Raw genomic sequence first — 15225 nt, forward strand, 5'->3', positions numbered from 1 at the left:
TGCAAGAAATGGATGCCCTAGGATGATAGGAATGGAGTCGTATGCAACTTCCGTGTCTAGAATGACAAAATCAACGGGATAGTAAAAATCTTGGACCTTGATGAGGACATTTCTACAATGCCCTTGGGCTGCTTGATGGAACGATCAACTAATTGCAATGTCATGGTTTTAGGTTTGAGTTCATGGATACCCAACTGTTTGAAAAGGTAGTAGGGAAGTAAGTTGACACTTGCTCACAAGTCTAATAGTGCAGTAGCTGTATACTTGTCTCCCAAGGTGCATGGAACTGTGGGATGGCCAGGGTCCATATATTTTACTATTCCATTGAATTCGGTAATAGAAGGAAATTGTTCTATGAGGAATGCTTGTTGAGGAACATGCGTTTGCCTTTTGGTAGTGCACATGTCTTTAAGAAACTTAGCATGTCATGACAAATGTTTGAGAGCATTGAGAAATGGAAGATTTATTGTCAAATTTTTTAAGGTTTCTCAAATTTCATCAAAATTTTCATCAGGTTTGTTCTTGGCTAATCGTGTTGGAAACGGTGCTTTTGGTCTATATCTTTCAAACGGACCAACTTGCTCTTTTTCCTTAAGCTTGGATTGAGACTTAGTGAGGTTTGTCGCTTCAGTTGTAAGCTTCTCGGCAGATGTAGGTACATGTTCTATCTCAGCTTCAAAAGGTTGAACTTCTGGCATACTGATTTGATAGTCAACAGTTCTGCCAGAACGAAGAGTGGTGACTACATTCACCTCACCCTGATTTAGATTACTAGTACCTTGAGTATTGCTAGCTTCAAAGGATGTGTTTGTAGGCTTAGGGTTTGGTACCATTTGGCCAGGAAACACGCCTTTCTGAGTTTTATCTTGCGTTAACATCTGAAGCGATTGTTGAATTGATGTCAGGATTTGAGATTGTTGATTCATGTAAGTTAGAAAATTGTTGCTGAGTTTATCAACTTGAGATTGCACATGTGGTGCTATAAGAACGAGATCACTGTGGTTGTTGATGGGTTGTTGATGTGATAATTTTGATTGACAGGAACAAGACCACAGTTGAAATTGGAAGTAGAATTACTCAGGAACTGAGCTTGTTCTTGCTGGAATTGCTGATTATATCCTTGCTGATATGAATTGAAGTTTGGTGGTGGCCTAACGGGTTGATTGGCGAAACCTGGAGGTCCTTGCTGTTGTTGGTTGTTACACCAAGACAAATTTGGATGTTGTCGCCACGATGCGTTAGGAATGTTGAAGGCACAAACTTCTTCTGGTTGATAAGGATTGGATTCATATAGCAATAGGCTAGATAGTTCAGTATGGTCACTACTCTGACAAAGATAACATGGGGAACTGTTGACGTTCATGACTTGTTGCGGTTTTTTATCATTCACCTGTACGGAAAGAGCATCTACTTTCTTGGTCAGGGACTCGATCAAAGTTTTTAATTCTGGATCAGGTTTGACTTCAAACATAGATGTGGCTTTTTGAGGAGTGATGTGAGAGGAACGGGAAGAATTCGTTTTTCCCCAAGAGGTACTTCGCGATGCTTGCATTTCGAGGAATTTGAATGCTTCATTAGTGCCTTTATCCAAGAAATTACCACCGTTCATGATATCGAGCATTTCTTGTTGATGATCGGAAAGATCATTAAAGAAAGAACGAATCGAGGACACCAGTGTCGAGTTAGTGATGGGGACATTTGAGAAGAAGATTATTGAATCTTTCCCAAGCTTCTGTAAAGGATTCCTGAGGATGTTGACAAAAGAATTGAATCTTTTGTAGCATCTCTTTGGTTTTCTTCTGAGTGTAGAATTTAATCATGAATGATTGTACTAATTTTTCCCACGTGTCGTAAGAATGAGGCGGTTCGCCTGCTAGCCAGACTGAAGCTTTATCGGCTAGGGTGAAAGGAAACAACTATAGCATGACTTGTTCGTCAGAAATGTTGGGATGATGGAAATTATTTAGGACTGTCTGGATCCGACGGAGATGATTATATGGTTTCTCATGTTCCAAACCATGGTAAAGGGGTAACAAATTGAAGACGTTTGGCGGGATTCGAAAGTCCACATTAAGGTCTGCAAGTTTGATACAGGAAGAAGGTCTTTCCTTTAAAGCAGTGTAGAAGTCCAAAAAGGGCTTCTCGACTACAGTAGTCGTTTCAGCCATAACTAGAGGAGTTAATGGCAATGGATTTGCTTTTTGAGGTTTAGTGTCAGAGGAAGAGCTTGTTTGAGGTGATAATTTTCGTAATTGCTTATCGTATTTTCTTCTACGATATGTGTGTTCAAGTTCCTTATTAGTACCAGACCTTAATCTCATGCAAGCATAAAATTAGCTAAGGCATACAAGGAATGAATTTTTACGTGATTAATTCAATTACGTGAGGATGAAGATGTACAACGTAAGCTTGAGCCTATGCTAATGATAACATTTGAACAAGGATTACGTTGGCATAGCCAAACAGCCAGATCACTTGATAGATTGAGAACCTCAATTTTTGCAAGCTTCCTAGACACTGTTTGAACATGAAATATTTTATGATTTTTTTTAATGTAGTTTTTTACTATTCACAAATTATACAAACAAATATGGCAATGCAACACATACTAAAACACAAGTTATACAAGGTACAAAAATACGTAGCATGCAAACAACTTATAATCAACAAATTTTAACATGCGACATAAAAACAAATCTCATATTACGAATATGCTTAGACAACTCAAATTATAAGCATGTTATATACGACAACTCACGAAACATGTGTTTGTTTTCACAATATATACGACACTTGTTAACGCATGTTTTGTATAAAGATTTAATTTCGTCAATACTCATTGAGATTGCGAATGTCATATAGAGAGCAGCTTTGTCCCGAAGGGCTTAGAAACAACTTACCCAACTCGAATTTTAACCATTGTTAGAATGTTCTCATCTTTCTTGGAAAAATCGAATAATTATACAAAACATCCAAACCATACATACATACATATATACGAAACAATCCAAATCATGCATACAAATACTATACTACACACTATTATACGTATACAAGGTCTAAACAGGTTATATCATGCAAGAAGTTACTCCTCTAGCAAGTGAGTCGAGGAGTGGTAGAAAATGGAACCTGAAAAGCGTCCTGCAACTCCACCTTATAGATATAGAAATGATTTCGGAACTTCCTCGCAAGATATGGAACACTAATATCCCCTCCAGGAACAGGTTTCATTGCCTCAGGTAGGCAATGATATCATATGGATTTTGGAGGACTTGATGTTTAAACGCGGGAAATTTAATTCCCCAGAATAGTAGCGGGCACGACTCAAAAACAACTACCACAAGTCATGAACCGACACTGTTAAACTGGGGGACTCGCGCATGCCACCTTTTTAGTTGCGTCCTGCGACTGGAACCTATGACAAAAGAAAAAAAAAGAAGTTAAAAAAAAACTAGTAGACAAAAATAAATTAAAAAAAATAAAGAGGAAAAATAGAAGGGAGAGAAGAGGGGGGATTCCCCGTGACGTAAACGAGCTCTGTTGTCACGCTTCGATAGATGTTAGGATGGTAGTGGCGCCATTTGATAAGAATTAAATTGGACTTACTCCAACTCACACTTATATAAATTATCTTACTCTTGATTCATGTTGAAATATAGTTCGAGTAAAGGAATCGTCCCATGCCTAACATTGAAGTACTTTTGGTTCACAACTTAGCTAGACTACTCAAGAGAAACCTTAAATGAGAGAAGGCTTTAGGTGGAAGTTTTTACACTACACTTTACTTCTTTTAATTATAAGTTACAAAAGTTACTAATAACAAATTTATTTTAAAATGACTAAAGAAGATAGAAGAGAGAGAAGTGTTGAGTATTGATTTACCATGTGATTCAAATTACTATTAATGAAAGACATATTTCAATTGTTAGTTTTCATATTCACTTTGATTCATAGAGAAATCAAAGTGAATAATTAAACTTTGATCCCTAGTAGAAATTCTAAATCTCTAAAGAGATTCTACTAGCATGAGAGATTAAATTAGCATCCTATCTCTAGAGCACTTCTTCAACCTCTAGTTTGTTTTTCACTTTTAACTATTTTGTAATTGAAGTAAAAATCGAACTTGTTAAATTTTAAGTAATTGAGTTACATCTTCATTAGTAGAGTTATCCTCACATGGGTTTATCTAACCCTCCACAAGGGATGAGTTAGCTCATGGTGAGATAACTACAACTAATGAAAATGAAAAAGAAGATGAAGAAGAAGAAGAGAGTAAAGGGCTACAAGGCCACAAATCACAAGTAAATTGGCAAGTTTATTTAGAGCACCACCCCTCTTATTTATAGTTTCAAAGGAGTGAAATGGGTGGCCAATATTACATCTTATATTTTCAATCCAAAGGTTACAAATTAATCTACTTTTATAATAGAATTTATTTAATCTAAGTGGAGAAAGTGGGTGAATAGTAATTCCTATTATAAGATAAATAATTAGGAGTGGTTTGTGCATGTATTAAGTGGAGAAAGTGGATGATTACATAAGCTTCCACTTAATGAATCATAATGAATAGTAATTGGATTTTTACTTTATCTTGGTTCGGAATTATTTTAATTCCCAATCTAGTAAATTGATAGAACCTATATACCACTGTGTAGATCTTGTCATACTGATCGTTTTGACAGGTCACACGCCGAAAACGGAGTTCGGAGTCAAAAGATATGATTTTCTGAAGTTTCATTGACTTTTTTGCAAGATTTGACCAGGGTTGACCCAGAATTGAATATTTTAACCAGACTTCATGGGCTTGATTTTGATCTTTTTCAGCTTCCAATAGGCTTCTTTTGGACTTGATAAAAAGGTTTTGTTTCCAATTAGCATATTCACATTGTTTCCATGCTAAAATGCCGATTTTGTTGAAATTTCATCGTTTACGTGTTGAAACCTGCAAAAGCATGAAAATACAATTAATTTGCATTTATTACACACATCATTAACCAATATGTAATGCCTCTATAGGGTTTATATTACAGTTTTTGATGCTTATCAGTAACCGATAAATGAACCCTAATATTAAACCCCATTAGCTGCAAAGTGTGAAAGACTTGGCTTTCATTTGAATTCTGGGTTTCGCAGTGTAACACTAATAAAGTCTTATTTGCAGTTCCTAAACTGACAGGTAATAATGTTTTCCTCAAAACCCAATTTTTTTCATTTTAGTTTGAGATGTTTGATGTACCCTTACATGTTTTGTAGATGGGCCCGTTTGAAGATTGTGTTGTTTGGAATTTAGTGTCAGTTGATTGGGCTTTAGTTTAATCTTGGTTTAGTTTTTCATATAGTGTTTTACCAATTTTTTTTTGCCCTAGAGTGAGAGTTCTACTTAAGAATACTCTTTATGAATTGTTCTCCTTGCTACCAATTTTGTCGTATTTTTGTTTACTAATGAGGTTTTACTGTATACATATGGTGGACTAAATCTATGGTTTATGGTAGATTACCTAGATGTTTTATTTGTTGTTTATATTTGCTCTCTTCTAGGATGAAGAAAAAAGAAGAGCAAAAGTACATTAGCCCTAAGAAGAAAGGAAAACAAAAGGAGGATAAAAATACAGGGGAAGATGCAGGGAAAACTGTATTTGAAGGGAACAATAGTAATCCTGAAAGGGATCCTGATAAGGTTTTTCATTTATGTTATTTAATTTTATTTGAATTTTATTAATTTTTTGTATGAGAAATGTATTTATTCCTTTGTCATTCTTGTTTACTTATTTAGACAGTGCATTTAACCTGGCCATTGTTTTGAACATGTGAAAGAAATCCTTGCAAGGAAGGTGGCACAGAGTAACAATTTTTTAAAAGTTGAAATTGAAGTGGATCGTATATGCATCCCAAAGATCGTTAAAGTTATGGGTGAAGGACCCTTCATAAATAAGAGCTCTAAAGTAATTGTGCCCGTTAAGCTATGGGATAAAAGTTTGAACTGCAGCACTTCAGAAGATTATGCCACTGAGTATTGGTTGGAGAGGGAATTACTGAAAGGCAGGATATTGGTTACCAATATAATACACTATGGTAATAATTTAAAATTAGATTTTGTGACCTTCTACCTTCTCAAGGGCAGACAATGGCTGAATGATGAGGTTTATAGTATTCCTAACTACTAAGTAATTATTTGTAGCTATATGTTAGGCTAACCTGTATCTAAATAACACCTGTATTATGTTTGAAGTTGATTTCTACCTACCTGGAGTTGAATAGGCGGTGGATTACTTACGGAAGGAAGTCTGTGCCACATGTAACACTCGGTTTTCATACTTACACTATTTTGCCTGAGACATTCTTCCCAGTATTTGTTAAAATGAACACATCCTTTGTTTTTCTGGTTTGATAGGCGTGAGAAGTGCTAAATATATGTTTGTTACTTTGTTTTAATTCGAAAATAGGTACGTTTGCGGGACTTGTATGAACAAGTGGTGGGCATACTACATGATACAGGTCTTACTATTGAAGAGAAGATTTCAAAATGTGGGTTGTTGTTCTCATTCGGTCTTAAGATGACATTCAGAGATTTAGTTCAAGAAAACAGAGATGTGCCATATGTTTTGAAATCAAACGGGTTAATGGTGGCGTTAAACGTAGGGAAGAACACACATTGGGTCTTTGTTGTCTTCAACTTCTTGACATGGACATGTTATGTGTACGATTCTTCAAAAACCCAGCAAACGACCTAAATTCAAAGTTGAAGGTAATTGGTGTGCTGCTGCCTGTTGGCTTATTGTTGCACAATACAAAGTGTATGCTGGATATGCAGTTGGGAAAGGATTGGGAAATTGGGTTTGTAGAGTGTGCTAAACTAAATGATACATGGGATTGTGGGGTGTATGTACTTGCATTTGCCAATTGTGTTATCACGCATATGTCTGTTGTGTTTAGAAAAGAAGCGTATTGCCTCTAAAAGGCCCTAGCAAAGGACTTAATAGGCTGTGGGATTAATGAAGAGGAATTTAACAAGGTTCGTTACAAGAAAGTGTGAGTTTGAAGTGGCTATATATTGGATACTCAACTTCATTGCTCTCTTGGTTCAACTAAGAATGGTGAGTGCTTAGCTTGAGTCATCAAATTACATATACTAATACCTAACTCCTAACTTAACTAAGTGATCATGATACCTTGATGGTCTAGTTCACTGACTTCATACTTTACGACACCTTCATGCACTCTGGCAATGTGACGCTGTTGCTAACCTTTTTGTTTTGGTCTGTTGGTCTTATTTGCCTTTGACAATTTGTTTATGCCAAGGTCTTTTTTTATGATTACACTAGCGTCAATTGCCGTAGGCACCCTATTTTTGACCTTCAGATGCAATAGCCTTGTAACATTGCATGGGCAGGGAGATCAAAGGAAACATGCAAAGAGTTTATATTAACATGTCCAACTTTGTTACCTACACCAATATATACCTTGGTCTATTCATTGTAGGTTCTTATATATATATATATTTCACATTCATTTATCATATTATTGTCGCACTTTCTCAAAAGTCATAAGAAATTTCTTATGTATAATAATATGTCCATGCCTATTACCTAATTACCGTGTAAAGGTGTACATCTACTCTCTATTTCATATCTAGTTATAAGAATCTCACTACATTTTTTCAATTGCAGAATTTTGGGTTTCTTGAAGTGCAAATGCTACAAATTGGTGAAAATGTCTCCAAGCAGTACATTTTGTATGTAGTAGATCTTTTTGTATGATATGACTATGTATTTTGGACAAGTTTTTTGTACTCAAATTTGGACAAGTTTTTTTTGTTGGATTCGATATGTTTTGATGGTTTATTTTCTTATGTTGTTTAGCTATTACCAAATTTGAAGCAGGAAGCAGGTCGCATTTAAAATAGTACAAAATTATAAATTTTTTTGCTGCACTAAGAGTGTGGCCAATAACAAAAGCAATAACTAGCAGACCACTTTTAGCCATGTTTGAAAGCGTTACCAAAGCTTGAATGCTTGATATTGAATTGAAACAGAAACCAACATATTGACCATAAATTGATTGGGTCAAGAGATTAAAAATGTACTACATTGATTAGGCTATTTCATTAGGACTACTATTTGATTAGGACTGCTAAAAACAAAAAAATTGATTATGTTCTCGTTTAATTGCAGTATGACCATACTACATTGTCGTATAACCAAACTATGTTCTTGTAACTTTGCATGGGCAGGGAGATCAAAGGAAACATGCAATGAGTTTCCATTAACATGTCCAACTTTGTTACCTACACCAATACATACCTACCTTGGTCTATTCATTGTAGGTTCTTATATATTTCACATCCATTTATCATATTATTGCCACACTTTCTCAAAAGTCATAAGAAATTTCTTATGTATAATAATATGTCCATGCCTATTACTTGATTACCTTGTAAAGGTGTACATCTACTCTCTATTTCATACCTAGTTATAAGAATCTCACTACATCCGTTTTTTCAATTGCAAAATTCAAGTGGACTAATGTGTTAAAGACGTGGGGGAAATGTTTTGGGTTTTCTTGAAGTGCAAATGCTACAAGTTTGTGAAAATGTCTCCAAGCAGTACATTTTGTATGTAGTAGATCGTTTTGTATGATATGACAATGTATTTTGGACAAGTTTTTTGTACTCAAATTTAGACAAGTTTCTTTTGTTGGATTTGATATGTTTTGATGGTTTATTTTCTTGTGTTGTTTAGCTATTACCAAATTTGAAGCAGAAAGCAGGTCGCATTTAAAACAGTACAAAATTATAAAAGTTTTTGTTACGCTAAGAGTGTGGCCGATAACAAAAGCAATAACTAGCATACCACTTTTAGCCATGTTCGAAAGCGTTGCCAAAGCTTGAATGCTTGATATTGAATTGAAACCTAAATCAACATATTGACCAGAAATTGATTGGGTCAAAGCATAAAAAACTACTTCATTGATTAGGTTATTTCATTAGGACTGCTAAAAACAAAAAAATTGATTGCGTCCTCGTTTAATTGCAGTATAACCATACTACATTGGCATATAACCAAACTACATTGTCTATTTAAAGAACATGCATAAGAAACCGGAATTGATAATAAACTAGAAAGATTGATGTCACCATAAATAAGAGTAAGTACATTACAAGATACAACTACGGGTTAAATCGAGCTGCAGTGAAGTCTGACATGAATGAGAGAATGGAGTGATTGTCGATGGTTGGGATTTTTTTGACAAATAGCAACTTCTCTACACTGAAATCGTACCAAAGGATCCTGTCGTTGCATTCAAAAACTGCAATATTTTTTGTAAGTAGGTCGGCGAAACATGGGTGATGGTAATGTAGTGAATACAATTTGTCCAACGAATACATCCTTGGTTCACTCCACAACTTGTTGTCGTATTCATGTAGAACCCTAAGTTCTAATTTCTCAGTAGCATTGTTCTCCTCACCCCAGTGCCTAAACATAATAGCAATAGTATCATTAAACTGAAACAGTTTGTACGAATTTGGTGGGGATTTAGTCTGTGGTAGCCCAATCCTTGTCCAAGATTTGAGGGCAATGTTAAATACCAATATGCCTGCATCATAAAGAGCCTAGTCAAGAGATCCGTTTGTAGCCACTGCGGGCTGCTTCCTGATGTGTTCATTAAGAAATGCCAACTCCAAGTCGTTCGACCTTCTCCATTTCAAAATTCGGGAATCAAACAATTCAACATACATGATGCGAGATTGCTTCATTTTATTTGCTCGGGTAGGCCTTACAGAGTTGAATTTGGGATCTGACAGCCGAACTATAGTGAAACATAATGGTTCCATTCAATTCACCAACATTCCAAGGGATTCTTTAAAGAATCTAACCCTAGGAGTATTGAGTTGATAGACCTCTCCTATCGTTGGTTTGCAAACGTAATATTTTTGGTTTTTCTTGTAAGGTGTGGTCAAGAGAACAATACCTTGCATTGAAGACGCAGCGATTGCAGTACCGTACGGTTTGTACTTCAGTGTTGGGGTTGGAATTGGTGGGTTGTTGTCAATGCTGGATCCGAAAGATACTGTGTATTCCCATTTTTTGTCAGTATTTATAAGGTAACCAAGAAATGATCCTGTGAGTAATGCGTTTTCCATTACAACGGAATTTACACTTGTAAGGCTTTCCCATTCTCGGGACACAAATTTTGACTTCTGGACAAATAGGAGTGGAGCACGTTTAAGAACCTCTGCCCACATATCTGTATGCAACTCATTTCCGTTGTTGTTGTTGTGTGTAGTAAACGAAGAGGCCGCCATTGTATGTTTTATCTGTTGTCTATTTCTGCTTTGAATGGCATAAACTGTTTCCACGACTCTGTTTAAGGATTTTATACTGAATTGGATGGAGGTTACTGTAACCGTTTTCTCAAGTCTCGGTTCCCTTTTTGCAAACTATTTTTGCAAGTTTTTGCAAGTGTTTTAAGAATAGAATAATCAGAACCGTTTATTAGTTCCTTTATTAACTTGAGTAAGAAGAGGACGCGTGGTTAATTGGGAACTTCCGTTTTGTTATGGGGACTTGCGTTTCCCACTTCCCAACGAGACAGAGAATAAATATAAGTAATGCTACGGGAACAACCTGGCTTCCATTTAAGTGACAAACCAAACAAAATACGCCACGTTGCTTCCGGTTTAAAATATAAATTTAAAGAAAAAAGGGTGGTAGAGTTCCTTGATTAATTTTTTTTTTTTGCCCATTTTCTCTATTTTCTAATCAACCGGTATCCAATTTTGTAGTTACCACGTGGCATATTGTGTTTGGTCTATCACGTAGATAGAGGCCAGTAGCTGTCTCTTTAGCGTTTTCGAATAAATATGGGAGAATAAACCAACCCAATAAGTGTAGGGTATAGATCTTCCCATAGATATTTATTGCCATAAATTGACCCTAAATTGATTGGTTCAAGAGCATAAAAAATGTACTTCATTGATTAGGTTATTTCATTAAGGACTGTTATTTGATTAGGACTGCTAAAAACTAAGAAAATTGCATTCATATGTTTATTCATTACAGGGATTTGGCATTCATATCTTGATTCATTCATGCATACATTACTTAAGACACATTTTTGCAAAGTCTGATACATAGTGAACATTTCAGGTACTTCCTCCTAGTGTTCAACCCATTTTGAGTAGTCTTGAGTGACCTCTCTCCACCACACATCTTGTTATTGCAGACACAATTGTTCCATGGGCATTGTATCCTCCAGTGGTTTGTATCTCCGCACTTGTAACATCCATTTGTTGAATCATTTTTAACATCTAAAATAGCCTCATCAAGCCATTTTAATCCACTTTGACAGTTCCCATATTGGCACTTTAGATACTTTCTATCGGGATTTCTTGATGTTTAAGAGAGCTGCAACATAAGAAACCCATCACATTTAGGATCTTCGTAGGGGGTATACACCCAAGGACATCTATAAGTTGGATGTCCAACTTCATCGCAAATTTGGCACTGAATTTGGAAAAATATATAATTTCAAGAGAATTTTAGATACCCCCTTAAATCACCGAAATCATTTGAAAAACCCCCCTGTTGCAGAAAAATGAAAAAGATGACAATATTGAAAATGATGAATTTACCAACATTAGTTGAAGAAGAAGACATCAGTTTCTTTTTTTTTTTTTTAGTTTTCACTCACTTTTAAAGGTTAAATTTGAAGCAATTGCTGACAAAGATGACTGCAACGACTCTCCAACGGTTATTCAATGACAACCGTTAGATTAATCTCATAGTGATAAAGGTGAGTTAGTTGCAACTGAACTAGTGAGGCCACGTTGGAATATGCAAACTAGGTTAAAGGGAAACAACATCTAACACTAACACTCAAACAACATCTAACACTAACACTCAAACAAAAAAAAAACTACAAAACAAAGTGCTTCATTTACTGCAACAACATCTAACAAACTACTTAATCAGACAAGTACTTCAATAACATCTAACAATCAAACAAAAAAGGGAAACAAAAATTACAATAGTATATAAGAATAAAAATGATTCACTAATTTTCACAATCCAGGTCTGAAGGAGCATGCAAACGAGAATTGATGAGTTGCAGATAATGTGGCCAAGATGGATCGCTCTCCGTAAGAGCTTGCTGGCCAAAAGGATGTTGCTCGATGTACTTTTGGACATTTTTACTTGTCGGTAATTCTTCCAAATACATCCTAATATCACCCCCAGGTCCTAAGGAATTATCATTTTCATTCTGAAAATTGTATGAAGTCGGGAATATGGTAGTGTGTGCGGAATTAAACAATTTTATACGGAGAATCATCCAACATCACTATGCTTGATTCATTATACTCTCTCCTCTCCCAAGGAAGATTTGGGTCATCCTTATCCCAAAGTTTGACAAGTTCTTTTAACATGACAGGCTTGTCAATGTTGTCAACAGTGTGCAACTCAATGGTAGTGCAATGCGATTGGTCCCAACAAAATGCCAACTGGTACCTTGTTTCACGCATAATGAAATCGACCAGATGGACCAAATTAAGTTTTTTCCTTGATGACCATAAACCCACATAGAACCTTTCAAAACAAAACTTCAGAAAATCATCACAGAATGGCCTCCTTATAATTGCCTTTTCTGAAATGAATGTGTCGCTTTGAATCCGAGTGGCAGGTCGAGCTTGTTAGCTACATGAATAAGCACACCATTGAGATCAAGAATAAGAAGTATTCAGTTTGATTTACTCATTGGTGGTCTATGAAATACCATGCCTTCTTTACACCGAGATTGACGCGTCTTCATTTTTTTGAAAATTGTCTCTCTGTAATTCCACAATCTAGAAGGTCCTTCGCTATTGTCATCCTAATAAGGGCAGCGTCCCTTCCAAATTGGACGTGTGCACCCCGCAGCAACTGATCTGCATATGCTAGTACGAAAACACCGCAATTCCATGAATTGTGTTATTTAACGCAGTCAATAAGAATAATTTCCCACTGTTTCTGCAACTGTGACCGATGTATGCACTGAGGATCATGTACTAACAACCCATAAGGTAGCACTACACCTATCATCTTCAAAGTTGGTAGAGTGTTGAACATTACTGATTCTAAGGAATCATACAGAAGACACTTCCAAGTAGAAAAGTAAAAAATAGCAAGAACCCAGTGTTTGTTCATTCCCACACTCAAAGCCATCATTACTCCTTTAGATTTTGTTGCGTGGGGCACATCACTTTTTTCTTGAACCATATCTATGAAGAGCATGCTCAGGCTCCATGGCATTAAGGATGCAGTTTCTGAAATCTTTTCCTCTGTAGTCAGACTTCCATCATTTAACTTGCCCTCTAGGGTTCCATATAAGGTAAGTAGGGAAACTTGTATAACTCGAAAAATCCAATTGTTAAGTAATACAGTTGCTAAAAATATGAGAATGAGGTGGAAAGTGACATAACTAACTGGAATGAGAGTGTCCCCAATAATAGTGTACTTTCCTAAATCCCGAGTTTTATACCAATATTGCCCCTCCTTCAGGTGCCACCTTTTGAGTAATTCCATGTAGATGGAGACAACCTTAAAGGGAAATTAAAAAAAAAAAAAAAAAAAAAATGGTAAAATAGTGGAAGAGGGTGACTAACTGGTAAGAATGAACAACATATATATATTTTGTAAAGCAGTATAGACCTCATCGTTCAGCCATCCTTAGTGCTTGAGAAAGGAGAAACTTATCAGATTTAGCTCTAAACCATGTCTATAACGCCTGACTATGACAGTGGATGTAACAACCCTGACCCTTTCGTTTTCCTTATACTGGCTCCAGTAATGTGCAGTCAGTTCTCCAGACGTTGTGCATTTATCGCGGCCACTAGCCAATTCATTCACTGTGGGTATTGAGTAGTTCCTCCCTACTAATGGAATTTCATCAAATTTTGTATGAATTTTGTCTTCACAAATGGTATATATTGCTTATTCAAGGTGAGAATTTTTTTTCTACTACTTACTCTTTGGAGTATAACATTGTTTCCCCTGCAGAAATCAGTCTTCAGAAACATCACATATTCTGTGCGAACTATTACACTGCCGCACATCTACACTACATTGTCGTAGTGGATGGAAAAATAGCTCTTGCATGCAAATTTTATACCGAGATTGGCAACTGTAGATTACAATGTTTAACAGAAGCACCCTGCAATGTTAACTCTTGCAAAAATACATGTAACTTAAGATAAAGGTGTTCAGAACAATGCACAAACCACTTTTCCATCAGTTGTGTTAACATCCAAATCTTCTTCAATGGTGGTATCCTTAATTTTAAAAATTGCTGCATCTTCGGGTGGGTGTACAATATCGTCCAGTTTTGTAATAGCAAATTCATGCCATCTGCCAATGTCATGAAGTCATGCTTCGCTGTATTGTCCACCACATCTTGAAGTTCACCATGGTACTCAGCAATTGCGGGAGTGTTGGCTGCCCCATCATTTGCAAACACCCACTGATCGTAATGACTGCATAACTCTTTCTCAAAATTTTCATTCCACAAAGAGTCCAGTAGTTCAGGGTCAAAACTTGCTGCATCTTCGGTTGGGTGTACAATATGGTTCGGATCGTGTAATAGATATTCATGCCATCTGCCAAAGTCATGAAGTCATGTTCCACTGTATTGTCAACCACTTCTTGAAGTTCCCCATGGTACTCACCAAGTGCGGGAGTGTTGGCTGCCCCATCTTTTGCAAACATCCCCTGATCGTAATGAGTGCGTAACTCTTTCTAAAAATTTTCATTCCTCAAAGAGTCCAGTAGTTCAGGGTCCATCTTAGGCTATGAGCGGCCATATGGTAATGTTCTCGTTGCGAAATAGATAGATAACCACTTAGTTCCTGAAGACCCTCTGGTTGAGAATTGCCACCCGGGTTGTCTATTATGGCCTTAGTTCCTGAAATTGACAATTCTAATATTTGTTTGGATTTCTTTGGTACCCAATTCTGGACCGCCAATCCTAGTGTAATTGGTAGGCGAACAAAGTCCCCCATCTCCTTCTGAACAACAACCTAAGATTATAAACCAATAATAAGCGTGGGTCACGTAAATCATATGTTGTACATAACCATAATCACAAACATGGTAAACACCTGATTTGACTCCCTTGGAGGGTCATTCGGTTCTAAAGTGATATCCACTTTACTCCTTTCACCCTGTTGCAATACATAAATGATACATAAATTGT

This window comes from Coptis chinensis, chromosome 1, assembly GCF_015680905.1.
Source record: "Coptis chinensis isolate HL-2020 chromosome 1, ASM1568090v1, whole genome shotgun sequence".
NCBI lineage: Eukaryota > Viridiplantae > Streptophyta > Magnoliopsida > Ranunculales > Ranunculaceae > Coptis > Coptis chinensis.